Source organism: Chinchilla lanigera, unplaced genomic scaffold (genome assembly GCF_000276665.1).
Source record: "Chinchilla lanigera isolate Chin_1 unplaced genomic scaffold, ChiLan1.0 scaffold00053, whole genome shotgun sequence".
NCBI classification, from domain to species: Eukaryota; Metazoa; Chordata; class Mammalia; order Rodentia; family Chinchillidae; genus Chinchilla; species Chinchilla lanigera.
In genome coordinates this window covers 11845964-11871286 of record NW_004955454.1, presented here as the reverse complement: position 1 = coordinate 11871286, position 25323 = coordinate 11845964, and the positions used below count along the sequence as shown (strand labels likewise).

Genomic DNA, 25323 nt, shown 5'->3' with positions numbered 1-25323 from the left:
AGTGTTCTGATTAAAAGTAAAAATGATACTAAGTAAAGCTCTTCGAAATAAAGCTGCTCATGGTGGCTGGTGATTTAGCTCAGCGGCACAGCGCCTGCCTGGCAAGCCCAAGGTCGTGAGCTCAATTCCCGGTTCTGGAAAAAAAACAAAACAAAAAAAAAGAAAGTTGCTTAGAGTGGCCAAATCATTTTTAAGATCACCCTAAGAAATGAATGAGATATTGTTGATTTTCTACTAAATAAAAATGTCAGTTAATATTGACCATCAGAAGGGATTTGATGAAGAGATTCATTACTTCAGTACTTTATTTATTTATTTATTTTTTTTTTGTTTTGTTTTTTGTTTTTGGTTTTTCTCCGGTACCAGGAACCGAACTCACGACCTTGCGCCTGCCAGGCAGGCGCTTTTGCCGCTGAGCTAAATCCCCAGCCCCTTCAGTACTTTATTTAATTTATTTGTTTGTTTATTTATTTATTTTAGTTTTTTGCTTTCTGAGGCAGGGTCTTTCTGTGTAGCCATGTAGTTTAGGCTGGCCTAAAACTCATAGCGATCTGCCTGCCTAAGCTTCTCAAGTGCTAGGGTTATAGGCATGTGCCACCATGCCTGGCTATTTCAGCTCTCCCACTTTTAAATCAAGCTATTAATTTTTTAATTACTCAGTTGTAGGAATTCTGGAGATTATTCCCTTACCACCCATATGATTTGCAAATTCTTTCTCTCATTTTGTAGGTAGCTTTCTCACTCTACTGATTTTTTTCCTTTGCTGTGCACAAACTCTTTAATCTGCTGTAATTTCATTTGTTTATTTTTGGTTTTGTTGCCTGTGTTTTTGGTGTCATATTCATGAAATCATTACCAAGACCAATGCCATGAAATTTTACTTTATGTTTTCTTCTAGGATTTATAGGTTTATGGTCTTCCATTTAAGTCTTTAATCCACTTTAATTTAGTTTTGGGTATGGCATAAGAAGGGGGGTCTCTAGAAAACTCTCGGATAATAAATTCATATATTCAAGGATTTATTGAGTACTTCTCTGCCTTACTTTCAGAATGTTCTATGCATATGCTTTTCTCTTTCTTCTATTTGATGGCTGAATTTGTAAAGCCTGTAAGAATTTAATGGAACAAAATTTATTTTAAAGTTATATGCACCCTCATTAAGAAAGCATTTATTCATTCATCTGTGTGTTCCATGAATGTTTGTCGAGTACCAATGCTTTAAATATGTTCATACACTCTGGTGCTGTACTTTAATTTTGATATTCTTTGCTGGGTTAAAATCTCTTAGTAAGGAACAAGACTTTAGCGGCAGCGTTATTGAGCTTCAGTCACATAGCATATGCTTTGCCCACTCTAAGAGTTCACCTCAATGGACTCTGTATTCACAGAATGGCACAGCACAGCACCACAATTTTAGACCATTTTTATTGCCTCAAAAAGAAACTCTATACCTTTTACCTATTAATTTCTCATCTCAAGCACTGCTTTCTGTTCTTCTTTCTGTTTTCTTTCCCTCCCTCCCTCCTTTCCTTCCATCCTTCCTTCCTTTATTTGTGGTTCTGAGAACTGAACGCAGGGCATTTTCACCTAGCTACTTCCCCTGCCATTTCAATTTTTATCTTTGAGGCAGAGTCTTGCTAGGTTTCTGAGCTGGCCAGGTCTGGCTTCTGACTTGCAATCTTTCTGCCTTTCAGAGTGCTGGGAAGAAGGTGCATTTCTTGTTGTATATAATTAAGGCATATAACTTAATGATGTGGCATGTACATACATTTGTTAAATGATCACTATAATCAAGCTAATTATAGTACCTATCACCATACATAGTTACTGCTTTTTTGTTTCTGTTTTGCAAAATAAATAGGTTTTGGAAACCTAATATATAGCATGGTGACTTTTGGTAAAAAATGTTATACTGTATACTTGAAATTCACATAATGTGTAGGTCTCAAGTATTCTCTCAACACAGACATACAAGAAGAGAAAAGTATGTTCTCAAGAAGATATAGTCACACAGCATTATTGATAATGAAAAAGCCTCCTCATACAATAGAGGAATCATTGAGCATACCATGGAACAAACGGAAAAAATTAAGTTTGTTGACTCCATTCATTCAAATAAGTTTTACAAGGAATTTAGAAGATTTAGAAAGTGCTTATTCTACGATGTCAAGTGAAATTTTCTAAGAGACACACAAGAGTACTGATACCCACCTTCCAGCTAGAACTGTTACTCGGGGGAGAATTGAAGCAATTCCATGATATACCCTGATTGTTCAAACATCTAGTTGCATCGAGCCACCCTTACTCACATTGAGTTTGTCTCGAACACAGGTGTTCAGTCACCCAAAAGGCAGCCAGTATTTTCTCAGGAATGTCTGGAGTAGTGGGACAGATGGTGCCTTCATGAGGATCCAACACCTACTAAGTGACAGCAAGCTGCAGGTCCTTCAGAAGTCTGGCCCCCCAGAATGATGCTAGTCTGATCACTCATAATTGGGCATCTGTTTTTACTTGTCATCACCGTTTTCCTGAAGAAAACCAACCATCCGATTCAGGTTCTATGGGTATGTGTTCAAACATTTATCAGTGTGTTAGAGTGCATGGGGAAGCTTCCAAGATGTGCACCCTCATTTCATATCCAAATGGAGAGTAATAGAGTCTGTCATACAGGTGTAAAGTCACTGCCACCAACATTGGTTAAAATCTGATAGAAATAATATAACTATCTGTGATAGTTTTTGAATAATAGCCTAGATATCCTAAAAATTTTCCCTTGGTTGAGTTCTAGCAGCTTCAGCTCCATGCACTGTAGCTTGGTATAGCTACAGCTATAACAGTCTATAGCAAAGGGCCACAAGAGGTCATTATGTGTGCAGTGAGGACACTGTTGAGCACTTCTCAGTGTGTTAGGCAAAACCTTCTTCTGAGGCAGAAGTCCAGATGGGCCTCCATGCCAAGAGATGTTGCACCTCTCCCATGCAATAGGTCTGTCGTGACTGCATAGGTACTATGAGCTGGCCCTTGTACACGTCTTGCTCAGAAGCTTGTTGCATCCTTGCTGGCCTGCTCACAACAAGGGAATAGGGCTTTGTGTTCTAAAGTCTTCAGCTATATCCCCGGCCCATTGGCAATCCCCTAACTTGGCTTTTCCATTCCTTTACTGTGTATCTTTGCATTTTATGAATTCTTACAGGCAGTTTTCTTTCTGGAACAATGTGTTAGTAAACATACAGAAGCTCTCCTCAGCTTCAGCATCATCACCCAGCCGCCTTGAGGACGTGACGGGCTGGCCTTATGAGAGACAAGATCCATTTCCCCCTTGTATGTTCTTGGTCGCCTTGACATTATAGGACCCGTTGAATCAGAAATTCCACTCTTTTCTTTAGTCAATAGTTAGTACAAGACAGACACTCCTGGGCTGGTGGTAAGGTTAAATCTCTATAAACCCATTCCAAGGTGAAAATGTTGTAAGTATTTATTGGGGACCCCTGCCGTGAGTCCCCAGTTTCCTGGAAGGTGTTACAGCCCATAGCACAAAGAAAGGACAGTGGTGGTCTTGTGCTGAGCAGGATCTTATATTGATGCGGATCACTTCGAATGACTCAGAAGGTGGCGGCGGTGATCTTAAGCTAATGAGGATCTTATGTGGACGAGGATGCTGGGGAGAGGTGGCAACTTAATAAGCACTATCCTGGAAAATGTTAAACTTCAAAATTATAACTATTGTTTCTACTGAAGGCACATCTCTTTTACACCACCATAAACTTGAAAGAAAGCAATTCAAATCCTCCTACCTTGAGGTCCCTCTGCATTTGAATTCAAATCCTCCTGACTTGAGGTCCCTCTGCATTTGAAAACTTGGAACCTACTCAAATGTGAGACCCAGGAAGGCAGCGTGGGGGATAATTCCGTGAAGACTCAGTTCTCACCACTGGGAAGGATGGGGTTCATTTTAACATTTACACATATAGTCACCAGCGTGCTCTGATGTTTCTCAGTATCGGAATTTTGTCATCATCAGCAAGTAGGTAGTGACAAATTCTAACTACGTTTTATTTTGCCTAAAAGGAAACTTGCAGATTAGAACAAAGAAATAACAGTGCCACCGCGTTTATATTTAGAGGTGAACTATGACCATTAGCTTTATTTTCCCGCCCTATTTCCTCTGACTCTCATTCTGCTCTCCAATGTCTATCCCTAGATGAATTAGGTGCTGAGACGAAAGGCAGGAAGGAGGCAGCAGTAGAGGAAACTCCCGAGAGAGGGTACCCAAGACAGCTCAGGGCCCAGCACAGAGCATTTCCCTGGCCTTTCGCCCGGGAGTCTGACGGCCCTGTGTTGCCTCCGGATACTCAGGTGAACTCTGTGGATACAAATACTCTGTTTAATATTTGTATGCAGCAAGAAAGTGTTTAACACTGGTCTTAAATATGGGCTGCGTAGCAATTATTCTGTCAGTTTTTATTTAGTTAATAATAGGTGTAAGTGTTTCTAGAATTTTAAAGTAAAAAATGGTGGTACTTCCAAAGTTTTTTTTTCTGATCGTGACAGTAGATTTCTTCATCATAGGGTCAAGATCAAAACATCCTACCCTCTAATTTCAGATAGACTGCCGACTCTAAGGGTTTTTGGTCAATACCATCACAAAGATTTTCCATTTGACATGCTCTGAATTTTGTTGTTTGGGGGAAGTGTGTGTGTGTGTGTGTGTGTGTGTGTGTGTGTGTGTGTGTGTGTGTACGCATGTGTATATGTGTATGTGTGTGGGTCTGCAGTGTCCCATCAGTATCAGTGCCTGCCTGAGTATGGAGAATTACATTCCTGGTTCTGTGTGTATAAAGCAACATGAGACATTAGCCCTCATTTTGTTTTAAATTACAAACTAGTGTCAATTGTTCTCAGAACTGGACTTTTTTCCTAAAAATTAGAACAGTTTTTTCTTTTGCATTAAATGAAGTATTGTTATCCAGAGTCAGGCTGACATGGTGAGAGATGTCAGACTGATGGAAGGTGTGCGGCCTGACTTAAAACCAAGCTCTGAACCCTTTTAAAGAAGAATAAAGCATATTTTATACAAAAAAGATAATAGGTATATATTTTCCCACTTGATTAAAAAGCTCTTGGGGACGTGGAATGTCTCTGGACATCTTAGACCACTATCATCCGTGAATCTCTCTCAAGATGAGAGTGAGTTTTGTCACTTTTTCTCCTCTTCTCTCAGAATTTGAAGGGAAAGTCGATGATCTTCCTCCTTGCATTACTTCTATTTCTTCTTCAGATATCCAGAATTCCACTTATTGGAGGTTGTGTCCTCTCAATCACTTCTTTCTGATCCCTGTTTACATATTCATGGATGATTTCAAGTCCAGACCATACTCCTCCTCTCTGCCACACTCCTGATACCACCCACAGCAACACGCTCCCCGTTCCAATACCCTGACCCCTCATCCTCTCACCCTGCTCACCTCCACTGATCTCTTCCTCTCATCCCAGTCTACGTCATCCTCATGGTCATGCCTGCCACCTTCTCATCACTGGTGATGCTACCACCCTGGGAGCCTACCTTTCAAGGCTCCGTTCCACTGTGACGAGTGCCCCTTCTTCACAAGCATGAATGCACTGTGGCTGATTGTGACACCTCGTGGGAATCACCCCAGTCTTCTTTTCCACCTTTGCTCTACTGCACTGTATATTCCCATCTCCAACTACATGTGTGTCCTTGTCGCTCTGCTGATTGTCATAGCAGCATGTATTCATAAATCCATCTATGCCCGAGCTGCCACTTCCATGCCATCCCGTTTTCACAGCAGTGCCTCCTTATTTCTACCCTTCCAGAAACTGCTATCACATGGCCACTATTGACCTCCAACTGCAAGTTTATTGATCTTTTCTGTTTTCAACTTATTTGACCTCTCACAGATACTTTTCATCTCTGTGTCACTGCTGATCACGTGCTCTTTCCTAAGAAAAACTCTGTCTCTTAACTTCGGTAACATCGACTGCTCAGCCCACCCTATTAACTTCTCCTCTTTGCTTGTCCTTAAGTGTCAGGCAGTTCTGTGGCGCAGTCCTTGGATTTTTCCTCTTCTCCAGCTGTGTTCTCCTATGTAATCTTACCTGGTCCCTCTGGCTTTAAATGCTACCTGCAGTATGACTATGACATCCAAATTTCTGTCTCCTGAATTGAACTTTCTACTAAAGCCCAGAATTATTCCCCATAGGTATCTTAATTTTAACGTGGCCAGAAGAGAATTCTTTATTTCCCTACATCCACCAAGACTTGCTCCTTTCAATTTCCCTTTGTCACTAAATGAGCTCCTTTCCTTGCAGTTGTTCAAGCCCCGGACAAGAAGTTAATTTCTGTTTCACCTACAACAAGTTTTATGCATTCCATCTCCAAGCTATATCTTGACTCTGACCATTTTTCTCCATCTGCAATGGTAACCCTTCTAGAAGGTAAACTACCTTATGGCTCCCTACATTGGTTCAACAGCGTTTAATTTGTCTTGCTGCTTGCTTCGATCTCCCCTTAGTCTTTTCTCCATACCATAGCTGGAATGATGTTCTAAAAATAAAATTCAGATTATGTTCCCTCCTTTGGTTGGGGTCTTCAAGAAACTTCGCATTGCTTTTGCAGGAACTCCAAGCACTTGCTATGGCTTTACACCCTAGATGGTGTGACCCTTGCTCAACCTCCGGTCTCATCTCCTGTCTCGCCTTTGTTTGCTCTGCTCCAGCCTGTGTCCTTTCTGTTTTCTTTCCGGTGTTCTGGATTCTTCTTGTCCTCAGACGTGTGCACACACCTTGTGTTCTGCTTTGCTCTCTGCCCTCAGATCTTCCACTGACTGACTCATGTCGGTCTTCAAGGTCTCAGCATCATCTTTCCAGGGGCACCTCCCTTGGTCAGTGCCACACCATACATGGGACACCCTCTCCGTTCTTCCCACTGAGTTTTACGTTCATAGCTGTCATCCGCGTTTGTTTGTTTTTCTGTTTATTCTAGACTTTAAATTTCTGGTGGCAGGTGCCTTCTCTCATTTTCCTCCAGGACAGCAGATAGGAAGAAGAAGATCGGATAGAAGTGTTTTCTGTAAAACAAACAATAACAGGCAGTAATTCATCCGCATCAGTCTTTTTTTTAAGGCCACCTTCTCAAAGTGCCTTTGAGTCAGCAGCTCTACTTTGTACTGTGTCACACCTGTGAACGTCTCTTGAATCAAGTACTCTGGGCCTTTCTGCACTTCTCTGGGGATGGATCTGTTTATTTTCTCATTTTCAAAACCATTCTTGAATATTTCATCACTTTGCACTGAAAATAAATGTGTGGTGACTACCAGGACTCTTGTTTACAAGGACATAATTCTAACTCAAACCAGGAGGGCAAAAGTAGGGTATTATGGGATGGACAAGAATGAATTATAGCTTCAGGAACAAATAAAACAAGGACCTTTATCTTTTATATATCTACTTCTCTCTTTTTATGAGCTTTATTCTTTCCTGTTCTAATGCATTTCTTCTATATCACTGCAAACACAGAATTAGCAGCTTTAGATTTATTATTTTAACCACACATAGAGGACTAAGGTTTGTTTTCTCTGAGCACAAGCCCCCAAATCCTAGTGAAATGTTCTAATTGGTTAATATAACCAATTCTCCAACTTTAGGTATGTTAAATATTATGATTTACGGTGATTTCCACACTAAATCTATCAATAAGAAAAGGCATTTTGATGTCTTAAAAGGAAAATTCCCCATAAGAATGTCAATCATAAGCAGACATGGTGTTGTGTAGCTGTAATCCTAGCATTCTGGGAAGCTGAGACAGGAGGATTGGAAGTTTGAGGCCACCCTAGACAATTTAGTGATTTAGCAAGGTTCTGTCTCAAAATAAATAAATAAATAAATAAATAAATAAATAAATAAATAAAGGGGCAGGGATTTATTTCAGTGCAAAGGCCCTGGGTTAAGTCTTTTGTTCAGTGCAAAAGCTAGTCATTCTGTGCAGAAAAATAGTGTGTGTTTTAATATATGCAACACTAGTGAGGATTGTTCCACAGCTTCTGGTGCTGGAGTTGCTCTCAGTGTATCTGAAACCTGAGGTGACAGTGTATCAACAAACCTGAGGGTGCACCCCTGAAATACTAACATTTTATGCTTTTAGGAATCCATATTCTGCTATTCTTCTTCAAGTCCCTTTTAATAACAAATATGTGAAGAGAAGAGAAAATTAGGCTGAATCTAACTTGTGTTAGAGTTTGTAAATCCCTTTAACCATCCTTAACATTGGTTTTGGGTTTTTTGTTTTTCTCTTATGTGTATCTTACAGTTTCCATTTGTTTACCTCACATGTAGAATCTAAAGCAAAGGCTGAATTTTGTCTGTTGATTTATTACCTAAGTTGACCTCATGCCGTTTTTTCCTGCAAATGGCGAAAATGTTAATTTCTTTGAACAAACATTTTCTTAACCAAATCTAAGTGCTCAGTTTCTTTATCTGTACTGGAGAGATTATAAGACACATGTCTTAGTGTTCTATGAAAAATGAATTGATTAGCTCAGTGCCCATATTACTGTATGTCTAATGGATATTTGCTATTATTAGTGGAAATCTGATTACTAGCCCCCAAATTTTGTAATGTTTACTTTTTATATATTGTGGTATTATGTAGTAACATTAACTCCATATTATCATTTTGATGGTGATTTAACAGTTCATGAAATGATATAAAGTAGGCCAGGTGTGTGCATCTGCATACTTATACCTGCTAGCTTAAAGACATGTGATTTATTTGTAAGCAATGAAAATCTTGGCAATTAAATATTTTAGTTATTCACAACACCAAACATTCGGGAAGATTTCTAGCAATAGGGACTCTCAGTCATTGCCCATGTGAACGCACTGTGATAGAGCTATCCCAGAATACAGTTCTTACAAAACTAACCTTATTCTTATCACATGATCCAGTAATCATTCTCCTTGAAGTTTACTCAAAGGAGCTAAAAATTTATTTCCACACAAAACCTCCCCTTGAATATTTATGTGCCTATATTCATAATTATTAAAACTTGAAAGTAACCAATATATTCTTCAGTATGCAAATGGCTAAGGAGATTGTGGTACATCCAGACATTGGAATATTGGTCAATGCTAAAAAGAAATGAGCTATTAAGCCATGAGAAGACATGGAGGAAATCCATTAAGTGAGAGCAACCAAGCTGAAAGGACTATACTGTCTGACTTTATCTATATGACATTCTAGAAAAGGCAAAGCTGTGGGGACAGTACACAGCTAGTGGTTGTCAGAGGTTAGAAGGAGTGAGGGATTAATAAGTGGTGTATCAAAGACTTTTAGGGCAGTGAAGCTACTGGTTGACATTATAGTGTATACATACCATTACCCATTTGTCCAAATTAATAGAATGTGTAACACCAAATATGAATCTTAACGCAGTCTGTGGACTTCAGGTGAGAACAATGTGCCCACGTACCCTCACGGGATAAAGGAGGACCACTCTGGTGGGGGTGTTGTTAACGGGAGAGGCTGCACATGTGGTAACTAGCACAGGTAAATAGGAACTCTCTGTATTTTCCACTTCGTTTTGCTGTGAACCTAAACCTGCCATAAAAATAAAGTCTAAAAGTTGTTTTAAAAATATTTCCCATCGGGAGTTCAGCAAGTGTTATCATTTCATTAGTTCCTTTGGATCAACAGGTTTTGAAATTTTGAATTTTTAACATTATTGAATGATAGGGGTAACCAATTTGATGAACATTTTCTTCTCCAGTAATGATGACATTTCGGAGACTTACTATTTCTAAATGCTACGCAGTTACCAATGTCCTTAATATCTTGTTTTTAATGTTCAAGAATTAGGACGACCTCCCAAACATTTGCACATAAATTCAAGTGGGAAATGTCTCTGTTTTAAAGAGTGCAAAATAACTAAACAAACTTTGATAGACTTCACTTACAAAATCTATATAGTATTATCAAAAAGAAGAAATTGTATGTATAGAAAAACGTTAACACCAAGTCCGCCAGTCATAATAGTAGGTAAATATGAGCAACAGTATTTGGTATTTGCCCTCTGCAAAGGTATATTGATTCTCTTTATAATCACTTGAATGCATTCTTGTAAAACATGTTCCATGAAATTCAGACCTGGCCTTAGATAGTTTCTAGAATCTTCTTCCATCATCAGTGATTTATGACTCTATTTAACACTTTGACACTAGATACAGTCCCCAGTTTAGGATGTCCTGAATTAGAATTTCTCAGCTCTGCAGTGATGCAGCAGCTAGATTCAGGAGAAACTTTATGCTGCAATTTGATGTTTTCCATGGCCAATAGTGGGTGATCCAATCTTCTGTCTCAATGCTGGGCAGTAACAGTGCACTGCAGCTCCCAACCAGCCATAAGATCATGATGCGAAGTAACTGGTGCTCTATGGTATACTGTGCTGCTAAGCTGTGATGCTCAGCAGTTAGGTGTACTAAGTGCTTTGTCAAATTATGATGGATTTATTGGAACAGACTCTATCATAGGCTCGGGAGCATCAGTAGTCTATTTACTCTGAAAAGTTTTAAGTATTTTAAGCTATCAATATATCTACCCAGAGGGTGGCTTAGATAGGGGAGCAGTAGGTATAGCCACAGTTCCTCTGTATGTGACGAAGAATCTCATCTACCAAATTGTAATGTACTCATCACTTGATTCCACAGTCTGAATGTGTGTGGGAAATGGCAGCATAATATTTAAAATGCTGGGTGTGGTGATCCAAAGTGGGCAACTAAAAGCCAAGAAGATAGAATAAACCATTCACAGAAGCATTGAGGTATCACCTCAAACAATACAATGACAGATGTGGGCTTCTGGGAAAGATCAGACACCATTGTCATAGGCTGAGTAGAGATACAACAAAGTGTTGCCTGCTTTTGAGAGGGGGATTCTGGGAGGCAGTCACAATTAAAGCTTCTTTAGTGATTTTTTATATGAAATAAAGGCATTCCTAGGCATGTGAATATGGCACCTATAGTAAATGTGGAGAAGTGAAGCAGTTTGTGTGTAGGAACTAGTAGGTAATGTAACTTCAGAGAAGACTGGGGCAAAATGGAGAATGTCCAGGAAATTCTAGGAAATTCGAATTTAATCTTGTAGGAGACACATTTATTAGGGAGAAACTATCCTTATAAGAAATCCGAATTAAATGTACAATGACACAAGTATTATTTATTTATTTATTTAGGTAGTAGTGGGAATTAAGCCCAGGACCTCTGCACTGAGCTATGTCCTCAATCTTTGTTTAATTTTTTATTTGAGACAGGGTCTCACAAAGTCACTAAGTTGCCCGTGTTGGACTCAAAGTTTCAATCCTGGTAGATCTACAAGTCTGTACCACCATGCCTGGCTCAGAGTGGTTTAATTTTTGATGATGTACATTGTACCAGCTCCTGTTGACTGTCGGCTTGACTGGATTAAGAGCCTCCTGGAGAAGGTTTTTATTTTTGTTATGTTTTTCTTTTTGGAGAGGGTGGGAAGGGGGATTGTCGGATTAACTGTTAATGGAGTTAATCGCTAACCCACTGAAGAATTCACCGCTGAATCAGCTCTGAGGACATGGGCGCTAGTGGAAGGATGTGAGACCTCGGAGACTATTTGTCCCCACCCCTTCCTCTCCGCCTCTTCTTCCTGCTCTCTGCTTCCCAGATACTGTGAGTTGAGCAGTTTTCCTCCGTGCTTTGGAGCCAATGGTTCAAGGACTAAAGCCTCGGATGCTGTGAGCCACATAAACCTCTCTTTCTTTAAACTGAAGATGTCATGTATTTCTTGCCAGTAACAAGAAGGTGACCCAAGTTCTTGTTTTTAGAAGAAAACTGTGTGCTTGGTGCATGCAGCCACTCATGGCTCAGACTGACCTCCGTCTCCCATCTTCAACTTGTGCTTTGGAGGATGACTTTGCAGGGGGCAGAAGTAACAGCTTGGAGACTGTGATTGGGTGATCCCAGTGGCCGTGCTGAAAGTGGCAAATGAGTTTTGCAGCTGATCTGAGCTGACACAGTCGCTGCTAACCTCAAGTAGCTGGGGAAGCAGAGTGTGGTCGTTTGTCTAGGAAGAAAAGGAAATGCATGTGGGTGGACATGACCAGGGTTACCTTATAGTAGAATTAGTCTTTTTGTTTTGTTTTATTTTGTTTTGTTTTTTGAGATGAGGTCTCACTGTGTGGTCCCGGCTGGCTTGAGCTTAGTCTCCTTGCCCTAGCTTCCCAAGTAGTTGGAATTTAGATTCACTTTATAAAGAAATAATGGTAGGGAATAAATCTAGAGAAAAGATGTCCTGGAATAATACCTTGAAGCCTTCAGAGAGACCTGATCCTAGAATATTTTAGGAGCTCAAGTTGGTACAAGATGACAGCTTGGAACAAGGCCTTGGAAGTAGGGTTGGGAAGATATAATTGCAGGAGTTCGGGAAGGGATGCGAGGAAGTTGGAAGAGTAGAAGCGATGTTTGATCCTGGGAGGGTCCTGTATGTGGTGTCACTGAGGGTGCTATGGTAGACTGTGTTGGAAACGTGCGCAGTGATTCTCAGCAAGGAGACCAGCCAGTGACCTAGCAGGACCGCAGCTTTAAAATCTAAACTCTCTACTAAGATGAAGAAAGTGTGTGTTTGGGGGTTAATTGAATAGGGAGTGAGCAATAAGAACAAAAATGTGTCCTGAATCCTAGATCAGCAACATAGCTGAGCAACCTCATCACTAAGCTGGATGTTTCTGTGCTTTGAGGACCCTTCATCGTGGGGCTGACCATAGATGAACACTGACTGACAGGAGACTCACTGAATCTGAGACAGCCCTGCGGATCACATTATTTGTCATCCTTGCCTCATTTCCTGGGAGTCTGTCCAAAATAGCCTCCAGCCATGTTGTCTGTTCAGCTAAGTGTAAGAAAAATACTGTGTGATCTCCGAACATGCTGCCCATTTTAAAAGTCTTTGCAAATGATTTATTCAGATGTGTTTCCTCTTTTTCTCACCCCTCTAAAAGCCAGGGACCCCAGCGGAGCACACAGAGTGCCATGTCACCCTCACCTCCAGTCCTAGGACATTCGATGTTGGCCAGCAGGCGTGTTTGCTCCTCTCTGGCCATTTCAAAACCATCCTTCCTCTTTTGTGCTGTCCTTTCTTTTTATTGTTTTAAATGCTAATGATTCAGTCATGAAGAAGCTTATTCCAAACACGTTAACAAAACTAATTGTAGAATCTTTTGTTTGAGACACTGTGACTTAAATCACAGCTAGGAAGTGACCAGGAACTCAAGTCCTTGTCTTGAAAGTGTGGATATTTTTTCCTAAATGAAGTCATAATCAACTGAGTTACTTACTTTTCCGTGAAGACAGGAATAAGCTAGTTTAAACACAGGTAGATTTAAACATGGTAAATTTGTGTGTGTGTGTGTGTGTGTGTGTGTGTGTATTGTGTGTGTGTGAAGACAGGAATAAGCTAGTTTAAACACAAATAGATCTAAACATGGTAAATTTGTGTGTGCGTGCACTGTGTGTGTGTGTGTGAAGACAGGAAGAAGCTGGTTTGAACACAAATAGATCTAAACGTGGTAAATTTGTGTGTGTGTACATTGTGTGTGTGTGTGTGTGTGTATGTGTGCGTAGAGGAAAGGGATTTGCAGGGAAATGATAAAGGGCTGCACAGTTAGAATGACTTTACACAGGTCCAGCATCTGGCCAGAGGCATGCTTTTTAGCTGTGAGAAAGAGATTCAGAAGGATCAAGGTTCTGTTCTTCATCAAGCAACTACACTGTATGTGGTCCGTGCACTGGTGACCCCTGCTTACTCTAACTGTCATGTGCTCATTTTCTATGTGGCATCTCAAACTGCATAAAATCTGGATTAAGATCTTTCACGTGTGGTGAAATGGAGCTTTGGATCATGAGTGGTAGATGATCTAAAATAAAACCTGCTGGATCCTTCAGAATCTCATTCTCACAGCTAAAACTTTATCTGATATCATGGCCATATTGAAAAGATACAGAAAAAAATATAGTAGATGTTGAGGCTAACATAGGTGCATGCATATAGGTACACATGTAGAAGTATACATACAAAAACAGAAACTGGTATAGATATACCAGGCCTCTCATGAAATGTGTTACTCCTTACTGTAATTTGATCTGTATTTTAGCATTCTTGTAGTTATTCATACAAAAAAACACCTGATTTTTAAAAAAGATGCTTAAAACTTATAATTTGCCTCATTGCTTAGAAGAAAAATTCACTTTGTGGAGTGATAACAGCTTTGTAAAATTGAAGAAGCAACATTAGAAACCCTTTTATAACTGGGATCAATTACAGAAATACCAAAGAATAAAAAGAAATCACCAAAAAATTCATGGGAAAATTTCCTCATCAAACCTGTGGGGATTTTCAGTGACTTGTTAGGGTACATGGATAGGAATAAACTGTGTAGCATTGTGCAGTATTTGGGCATGGAGTTTGCAATCAGAACATCTGAGCTCGAGTCCTACTTTGACAACTTTGCTAGCAGTATGTAGTTGGGAAAGTTAGTTAGATTTTTGTGCCTCTGTTTCTAAATTAATCCACCAAAAGCATTTAGAGTAACCTTGCCCTAAGATTTGAACTACAGTAAATGTTGGCTACCATTGCTGTTGAAAATACCATCATCCTCATGCTCATCTTTGTTATTAGAAGTGTTTGTCCTACTATGTTCCTATTTCAGAGGTGTCTCCTCTTCCATTCATTATCAAGATGTCATTTGATTTTACACTTTTCCTAATATCTGATTTTATTTTGCTACATCTTAGTTACTATAAATATAATAACTATTTTTACAAATAGACAGAAGACATAGGTGGAGTCCATGTATAGCAGCTGAAAGTGTCAACTGGTGTGATGGATTGACAATTGGTGGTCAACTTGTAACACCCAGCTGAACTTAACCAGCGTGATGCTGGGTGTGGGAGGCCCATTTGGGGATAGTTGCCAGCAGCATAAAAGGCAGAACTGGAGAAGAAGAAGTAAGGCTGTTGGGAGCTGGCAGAAGCTGCTGAAAGCAGAGAGAAGTTGTAAGGCGCCGTTGGTTATCTTGGAGGAGCTTCTTATGCTGGCTTTCCTGATGAACTTGGCTGTTCTTATCAGCCAAGGAGCTCAGGACCTTATTGTTGCTGAGAATGGCTTTGCTTCACTTTAGGGGAGCTCTAATGTTCATTCTGAGCATTGCTTCCTGGCTCTGGAGGGGAAGATGGTGGACTACTCAGTCTCCTGGGGAAGCTTGTCTTGTTGGCTTTCCTGCTGGGATCTCGGCTTTCCTGATCATCAGAGGAGCTCAGAACCTCACTGTTGCTGAGGATGGCTGTGGTACTTTGCAGAGGAGCTCTGGTTCTTACTTTGCATGTCCCTTCCTGGCTCCAGTGCAGACCCCTCAGCCTGCTAGCACAGCTCCTTCATCCCACTGGCACAGACTTTTAGATTCCACCACTGACGTTTGGGCCTTCCCAGTGCAGATCTGTGAAACAGACCTGCATGAAATGTTGTTGTGGGCTCTGGGTCTCCAGTTGGATTCGTAGGAGGCATTGTTATGGGCTCTAGGTCTTCAGCTGGACTCATGCAGGAAATTATCATGGAATCTAGGCCCTCAGCTGGATTCTTTGGTCTTTAGTGTGTGGACAGATTTCATGCATTCTCTTGTATATGATTCTTTGGGTGACTATTATAAATAATCTTGTAAAATATGCGTCCTGTACTGTGTTGTTCTCCTTACAAAAACCCCAAACCAACACAGCTGGATAGGCAATACTCTTGTGCCTTGCACTTATTTAGTTTAATCTTAGGTGTCCTGTCTGTATCTGATTCTGACAGAGCATGCTCACAGTGTTGGCCAAAAAGATGGGGAATCCAGAGTTGAACATGTGGTCTGACTTGTACAGTATCACTACCTTGGAATCTAGTTGATCTGTACTGCTGGAAGCTGAAACATTCAAAGGGAAACTGTGTTTTAGTTCTCATAGGCTATAGCTAACTTCTTCAGAGATGTTCTGTGCAACTAAAGTAGCCTATGCAGAGGGGGATGACACTGTTCTTTTAAGGATGAAATCTGGCCAACACCATGACAGAAACCATACCAACTACTTGTAAAATTTTAGAGTATGGGATTTCTTTTTGGACCCCCCTAGGGATTAAACCAATGTAGGCCAGATTATTGTGCCAGGTAGCAGTTAGCTTTAAATTAAAAATGCTTTTTATACTGAGATTTCAAAATTCCAAAATTAGCTAACATTGTTTGGCGTTGAATGTCTGGATTCTTTCCACCTAGAATAATATTTTCTCTTGCCACTTCCTCCACTCAGGGCAATTAGGCAAGAAAATAAAATGAAAGTAACCTAGATTAGAAAGTAAGTAGTAAACTATCTCCATTTGCAGATGATATTTTCTATCATATAGATTCATATTTAGAAATCCAAAAACAATCCATCAAAAATGCTTCTAGATCCAAAAACCAAGTTCAGAAATGAGTTACAATATCAACTTACAGAAATGTAGTAATGAACAATCAAAACATGAAAATAAAATACTAATTGTATTTGCAATAGTTTCAAAGAGAATAAAATACTAAGGAATAAATTTACCAAGAGAATTATAAAATTTATATTGTAAACACTACAAAACATTGTTGAAAAGAATTAAAGAAAGGACAAATAAATGGAAAGACATGTTTATTAATTAGAAATTATAATACTGATGAGATAGTAATGCTTATCAAGTGATCTACAGGTTCAAACCATCCCCTGTGAAAAATCTCAGATGATTTCTTCTCCACTGTTACTATTGCAGTTGACTGCCCTATTCTTTTGTACTATAGCAAGTATTTTAAAAATTAATATTTTGGGGGGCTGGGGATTTAGCTCAGTGGCACAGCTCCTGCCTGGCAAACACAAGGTCATGAGTTCAATTCCTGGTACCAGAAAAAAACAAGAAGACAAAAACAAAACAAAAAAAATTTTTGGCAAAAAAAGAAAGAAATTGACAGGTTGATTCTAAAATTGGATAGAACTTCAAAGGACACATACAGCCTAAGACCATCTTGAAAAGGACAATTTTGGGAGACTTGCACTTCTCAATTTCAAAACCTACTAAAAGTGACAATAATGAAGACAGTGTGGTACAGGATATAGACTGAGAGACGGATAAAATTGAATTGGTAGTCTAGCAATAAATCTTCATATCTATAATTACCTGACATTTAATAAGAGTACTGAAATAATTCAATGGGGAAAGAATATTATTTGTGACAAATGGTGCTGGAAAAACTATGTATTCACTAGATATGTGAAAGAGTGTAGTTGAATCCCTACCTCACACCATATAAAAAATTAGCTAAAAATGAGTCAAAGACCTAAGTATAGAGAGAAAACCATAAGAGTCTCAGAAGAAAATATAAGTGTAATCTTTGTAAACTTGAATTGAGCAATAATCTCTTAAATATGACAACAAAGCACAATTTACCAAAGAAACATGTGGATAAATGATCTTCCCCAAATTAAAAATCTCTGTTTGAAAGAACAACATGGAGGAAGCAAAAAGACAATGCACACAATGGGAGAATTTTTTTTTCAAATTCTGTACCTAATAAGAAATTGTGTGTAGAATATGCATATAAAAACTTCTACAACCAAATGTTAAAAAGAAATTAATTTAAAATGGGCCAAAAATCTGAGTATACAATTCACACAATAAACACATGAAAGATATTCAGTATCATTAGTCACTAGAGAAATGCTCATCAAAGCCACAATGAGATACCATTTCACATAAAGATAGCCATAATAAAAAAGATAATAATGAGTTGGTGAATATGGAAAGAAATTGGAACACTCATACACTATTGGAAGGAATATAAATTATGCAGGAACTTTGGAAAGAATTTGAAAGTTTCTCAAACAGTTAAACATAGAGATTACCAAATGATACAGCAATTCCACTCCTAGGTATATACTTAAGAGACATCAAGATATAAGTCCACACAAACATTTACACACTAATGTTTATAGCTGCATTATTCATGAATGTCCATCAACTGATGAGTGAATAAATACAATGATGAATAGCCTTGCATATTCATTTCCTGTAAAATAGAAGTCAGTAGTAAAAGGAAATGAAATGATATATGTGTTACATCGTGGGTGAACCTTGAAAATGCAAAAGTGGAATTTGCCTGTAATAAAGAGCAACATATTGTATGACTCCACTATTATGAAATATCCCAAAACAGGTGAATTTATAGTGACAGAAAGTAGATTAGTGTTGCCGGGGCCTGAGAGAGGGGACTGAGAGGTGAGAGGGTAGAGAATGGGAAGTGATTGCTAACAGGTAAGATATTTTCCTTTGGAGTGATGAGTGATGAAAATGTTCTAAAATTTTGGTGACAGTTGTACAATTCCACGAATATATGACAAATTTTTAAATTGTACAGTTCAAGTGGGTGAATGGTATGGTATGTCACTTATATTCCTATAGAACTATTATGTTTTAAATTCTTGATAATAAGTGACATTTATTTTTGGTCATAATAATACCCAGTAGAATCACTGCATCTGACTTAGTGACTGGACTGTCAGCTATCACACTTTTGCTGTACTGTGCCGGGGCAAGCTCTCATGCATCTCATGTAGACTGTAATGGTAGAGCTGGGACCTCAGGCCCCGGGTTCACTAGGGGCTTGTTGTCTTGTACACTGGTAGTGTGGCCATTTTCACACTGGATAATGTGCTCCTACTTTGTCCTGTGCTGGAGTGTTACCTTTAAATAGCACAGTGAAGTTTTGCACTATGCAATTTATTATTCGTACTGCCAAATATATTGCAAAACATTATTGAATTAATATTAAACACATGCTAGGAAGAAAGTGAATTGCAATGTATACACCCCCTCATATGGGAAGTGTGGCTATTTAAAAAGTCCAGCTGTAAACCATCTACTATTACACTGTATTTAAGCAAGTAGTAGCCTGGCTTTGTTTTGACCAATATGGAGTTAGAGGATACCAGCAGGCCAGGTTAGGGGATTTCTACGTGGGAGTTGCCTCTCAAAACACTAATCCATTGTAAGAGAGAAAGAGGGTAAGAGGACTCCAAAGTGTGTTTAGATCATCCTGCATGAGAAGACTAATATCTTTTATCTCCTATTCCTGATCTGTGTAGAAAGCCTAGCACAGTGCCTGAGGTTTGCTGATATTAAAAACATGAGAAAGTTTTAATTCTTTCTTTGTGTGTTTACAGCTGTCCACTTCAGAGGCAATAAGTTTTTATAAATGTCTATTTGTTGTTATCATGGGTCCAGAGACCAATTTGGTTGTGTTTTCTCCTAAAAGAATGAAAAAGAAGTATACTTAAGCTTTTAAAAAAATGTTAATATGTGATTCAGCCCTACTAGCAAAAAAAGAGATTTTTTAAATTGGTTAGCATGAAAATGTTGCAAATGTTGTATTTTTTAAAGAGTTCCATGAAAATATTTGGAGACAAGATTTTCCACTCCACTTTTCATTCTATCCATTTCTCATCCGTGGATACTGACAGTTGGTGAATCATTCCTTTAAAATGTGGAAGGGCTTGTAGAGTTTAAAGGACTGATCACTTTTTCCATCATTTAATTTTTAAAAAAATACTACTAGGAGTGGCAAACCTATCAAATATCCACTCAGAGACAGGGATAAAACTAGTGCAATGAAAAAAGAGAAACCCCAGGGTGAGAACCCACAACCTACAGAGAGATGCATGTGCTCATGCCCGGTTGTGACAGCCAGCCATGGAAAGAGAGTGCTTGGTGCCCTGAACTAAGAGACCATTCTGTGTGCAACTCATATGGAGCCTGGTGCAGAATAAAGCTTTCCTAAGCCCCACCCCGAAGTGTGGTTGCCTTTGTCATTTTAATTGGTCTGTGTTTGTGAAGTGGGGCCTCTATTTACTTATAGCTTGGGGCTTGTGTTTACCAAGCCTGGTGGAGGCCAAGTGACAGGGCTCCCGCAAGCTCTCCCGCTGTATCTTGAGGCACTTTTCTTTTCAGTATCTGTGCCTGTCTAATTCGTGAGCTTCTGTGAAGCAAGCACAGGAGGGTACAAGGCCTACAGGGAGGAATTACACCTAATTACTCAAATAATTGCTAGGCTGTTGCCTTCTTAGTCACTGAAAATAATTTCCAGGTCCCTGGCTTTTATAGATAGTCTTCTAGAGGCAGGAGGACACAGCCCCCTTTTTAACTCAGCCCATTCACTCACAAAATCAGAACACTCGAGCTTGCAAAATTAATAAGCACCACTTCCATTACATATATTTTAGGTTGTTGTTGCCGTGGCGATAAAGTCAGGGACATTGAATCTCCTCTGTTGAGCCATTGTTATCATCCCTGGCCATCTGCTGCAGAGGAGTGATATTCCATCTCATTTGCATGGTGACTGATATATGGGCGGTTTGGAAGGACATATGCCACAGCAATCATGTGATGAAAATTAAAGTGAAAGTTTTGGGCCCAGAGCCGAAAAAAATCTGTGTATGCGCATGAGGCTGTTGGTGTGCAAATGGGAATCATATTGAGAAGGTCTGAATAGGGAGGTGTGACGTAAGGAGGGCTACACACGCAGGTGCTTATCTCTAAGCAGTCAAAGGCACTGCATGTCATATCATGGGAACTACCTTTCAAAGGAACAGCTTTAGTGTGTCCTTTCAACACACAAGGGAGGAGAGAACTATAAGTTTTGGAAATACACAAAAAAGTAAGTTTAAAACTTTTCAACGGCATCCTTTCCACTCTGATATTTAAATCACTCAGACTGTGTGCAAGTTTTCATGTCTTCAGTCAGGGCAGTTACTTTTGTTTCTGGCAGGGGGTTCGGTGGAGGGGGTGCATGCGTGGACGTTGCCAGAGGTTGAAGTTCAGAAGGTTTTCTGATGTTTGTTTGAACTTCTATTTGTGATTTCCGCTGTGGTGTATACTTGGAGTTATTTTAAATGTTATTTCTCTCTCTTTTGGAAAAAAGGGCTCTTGTATCTGTTTTGAGAAGGACTGCAGAATAAAATGTCATGGTGCAATTGCATTTAAACTGGATCAGTAATGTCTTTGTTCACATACATTACTGAAATGTGTGAATTTGAAACAGAGTATATTTGATATGAGACTGAGTTACACTTTTTTCTCTGCAGAAAGTAAAGTAGAACTAATTTTTAAGATCACAAAAATTACCAGCGATATCTCAAATTGGGCATGTTTCTAGAACTGAGACCTTGGTGAGGTTGTTAGCATAATTTTACACAAAAAGCCATTAGCAAGAAGAAGTTTCACGTGTTGTTTTTTAAAAAATCAAAATTCTGGTATTAGCTATATGGAAGGTAAAGAGTTTGTGGGAAGTTCTTAAGAAATTTAAATTGGGCGAGTATGGTATATATAATTCTGTATTTATATATTTAAGGCATTAAATAATAGCAGTCTCCTTAAAAAATGAGAGTTTATTTTTGATAGATGTAGATGTCAGAAGGCTATTTAGAAAGTTAAAGAGTAATTTTAAAAAAGGTTGAAGAATGAGAACGACTTAACACTAACCTTGAAGAAAATTTTGCAGAAGGATGATTTCAGTGAAATATTTCTTAGTGACAGAGAAAAATTGCAAATACCTTGATAAGTAGTACTCTGTCTCATATCCCTTTTGTCTTAGCAATTCATTTATGAAGGTGCTTGCTTTGATATACATGTGGATAAGCAAAGTTTCCTAAAGAGGTGTACTGATCTTTTTTAAGTTTCAAAAGACAAAGCAGCTAACGGGCAAAGCGTGTAATATAACTTCTTCAGTCTTATTTTAAAGAGAAAAGTGGCTTATTGCCACAAAAAAGTTACACCAAATTATCTTACACAATAACTAACACTACAAGCCCAATACTTTAAAAAGAAAAAATTATGAAACAATCTTGAATATAACTATGTGCGCTATCTTTACAATGGGGGAATAATAAGTTGTGGGGAATAATCAAACTCCAAATCTAAAATAGGACCGAGATTATACTTTCCCTGACTTGGTTTTTATTTTTCCTTGCCAATATCACCTTCAGAGTTCCTACTTTTGTGCTTGTAACCTAAGATTACTGGTGTTCTCTTTTCTCTTGCTTCTAAATATTCAATTACTCAGTGATAATTATTATGTGGCCTTCTTAGTTTTCTAGAATATTAGGTTAATATAGATTTTTTGTGCCAAATTAGCAGAAACCACTGTCACACATAAGAGTGATTCACTCTTTTTTAGTCATATTTATGTTACAGCAGGAGCATTATTTTAAGCTTAAAAGCTTTTATATTTTAAATTTGGATACACTGCACCTTGGAGAGCACGGGGTATCTGTATACAAATTATTTCAAAGTGCAGTGGAACTTTTATGAGATTCTAATCTAGTTATTCTTAAAGCAGACTTTTTGAGTGGCTTTTCCTACTGTGCAGTAATATCATAATTTAAAATTTTGTGGTTTCTCTTAAACAATCACAAAGTTCTTTTCTACAAAAGACTAGAAAGAGAGGAGCTGTCCATGGTAGCTTTTTCCTTAAAAGTTAGCTGTTATAAAATGCATAAGTACATACTCTGTGTAATTAAGATTTACCACCATTTTTAAAGATCAGGATTAAATTCTATTAGATAAATTAACCTGGCAGATAGTGCAGTTATTTTCAGATAATGTAATAATCTTAGTCTTATAGCTAAGCTGCAAAACTCAGCAGAACTTTAAACTTTCATAATGTTAATGAATGGCCTTGATTGCCTTTAAACTATTTATATGTTAATAAAAAAACCCATAGCCATCAAATATATAAGTCTTTATGTTGACATTGATATCAAGGCACAAAGCAAATAATCTCTATGGTAGTAGAGCAATGTGAACAAGCATCAAAAAACTGTAACTTGCATGACTTTATTGCTCTTGAAATTAATTCTTGTCCTTATGTGACCTGCCATGTCTGCTATAGAAATCCAAAAGATCATAATTGTTTGATATGAAATGCAAAAAGAATAGTTAAATTGAAAGTTTAACATCATGAAATTCAAAATCCCAAGCGGTATATAAACATTAAAAGAAACTTTGGACTCCTAATCCTAGGAAATGAGTTTTATGGATTGAATTCAACAAGGCTTCAGAAATGGTTCCATCTGCTGCCTAGCAGCTGGTGAAAGGATAAATTTAATTCATTAATTCATTTGGAAAAAAGGATCCAAGTAGTAAAGACTCCATTGCTCATAATGCATATAGGTGAAAACACAAACTGAAATCTGGTTCGTTTGATCAACCTAGATAATGATTTGCATTGTCATACCTTTTTGGTAAAGGTCCTAGTGATTGAGTCAATACGGCATTGATTTTTTTGTGACAATAACCAATCATTTCCAATCATTTCAACAATTAAAAAAGCTCAGGAAAATGTAAACTTTCAGCATTTAATCTAGAGAACTACAGGCTTTATAAATGGTGCACCTTCTCATTTTACTTGGGTATGCATGACATGTAGTGTGCATATCTATGATTATAATATGTACATGTGCATACATATATACTTATACATAAATATAATGTTAAAGTGTATATTTGACTTCCCTGATGTCTTTAACTTCAATGACATATTTATATTAGGTGATCATCCTCTCCTATTTGTTGAAATACTCAAAATTATTTAATATGGACCATTAATACAAAAAAAACAAGTAAATCATATTAGATTCCAAATGTATGTTTACCAAAAGGTGAAAAGATTCACACATCCTGGTTTCTTTTTCTCTTTTCTGTCCTTCATGTTCCTTTCCACTCACACCCTGCAGAGGGCTTCAAAAGATTAAAAAGGTGTACCTGAAGCAGTCTTTTCCATTCCCTCTGCCATCCTAATTATTTTGGCATAAGTAGGTAAAATCCGTAAGACATGGGGGGTATTTAATTGGCTGAATTTTACAGGATTTTCCAGCATCTTTATATAAATATAATGGAGGTTTGATGCCAAATTTTTTGAATCACTTAGTTCAATCCATGTAATAAGGTATTCGAAAGTTGATACTGCAGCCCTTTAACTTGCGATCATGTTGGTAGATTTATAAACTGCTAGCATTTTAATGACAGTGAGGCTTCCCTTAGAAGGACGGTGTGTAGCTCACCTTTTCTGAAAAGGTAAATCTTTCCTGGTTGCCAGTTCATTGATCTGTGATAGAGATAAGCATATCCCAGAGAGAAAGGCTGCTTCAGTCGCCAGTGTCCATTTTAGCCATTCTGTTTGGATGATGATTTCATGAATGGTGTTTTGACTTTTCTTTCTCTGTGGCCCGCAGCTCACTGTGGTGGGTTTGTTGGATTTACTATAAAGGTTCTATTTGCACCCTGTGGGCTGGGTTAAGAATCAGGGTTTATGCATTTACTTGTACTGTTGCATTGTTTAGACAGCTTTGGTTTAGTTTTGATCTTTTTTTTTTTTTTCTTTTTGCCTTTGAGGCTCTTCCACAGTGTCAGCTGCTGACTGATAGTAGGAAAACGGCCTCATGGTGTGAATGAAAGGGACCTAGCGGTTGGTAAACAGAGATAAGGAATAAATAGAGCACAGGCAAAAGGAGATAGTTCTGTGGGGGCCCAGATTGCTGCCGGTCTGTTCAAGGGAGATGCAGAGCCTGTCCTTCTCCCACATTAAATTAGTGTGCGAAATCTCCAGTGACCTCCTCCCCTTCTCCCCGCACTCTTTAGCCAAGCTGAACAGCCTCTGCTGTAAAGTATTCATTTTACCCAGGGACAAGCTGGACAATAGAACTCTCCCTGATACTTACGGACAGCTGTCTTCACTCACAGTGCTCTCAGCATTTCATTTTTCATAGGAGTTAAAAGGGTTTTTACCTTGGAACTCAAAGGGGGCTCAAATGCAACTTTGCCAGTTCGGAAACTGCTTGGCCAGGGGCAGGACCGGGGGTGGGGGGCAGCTAGCAGCCAGGAGAAATTGCTCAGGAAAGCAATTATTTTGTTGTTGCTGTTGTTGTGCTTAGAAAATTAAACAAAGAAATTTGATTTAAAAATGGGGTTGCTTGTTGAGAGAAAATAGCTTTGATCCTGAAAGTTTCCTAAAATTAAGCTCATCCATGCAAAGTAGACAGTTCATCTTTACCTACTCTGCCCTCCTTCTGGCTAAATATACATGCATTTTATTACCTGTGAATAAGCACAAGTAAACATTAAGCCTGTAAGATACTTCGGTAGTCCAATTTTTTTTTAATTTTTTTTTTTTTTTTTTTTTTTTTTTTTTT

At 38.6% G+C, this 25323-nt stretch overlaps 1 protein-coding gene across 7 annotated transcripts in view; it reads left to right on the top strand.

Moving 5' to 3' along the window:
- Positions 1 to 25323, top strand: part of St18 (suppression of tumorigenicity 18, zinc finger) — a 300859-nt gene that overhangs the window by 145110 nt on the left and 130426 nt on the right. Inside the window, exon 1 of one of the 7 annotated variants that reach the window (XM_013520262.1) lies at positions 20734 to 20792. The exons of the other annotated variants lie outside the window; for them this stretch is intronic. The gene's annotated coding sequence lies outside the window, so the exon portion shown is untranslated. Of the gene's footprint in view, positions 1 to 20733; positions 20793 to 25323 lie in introns of those variants that run through there. 7 annotated transcript variants of the gene reach the window in all.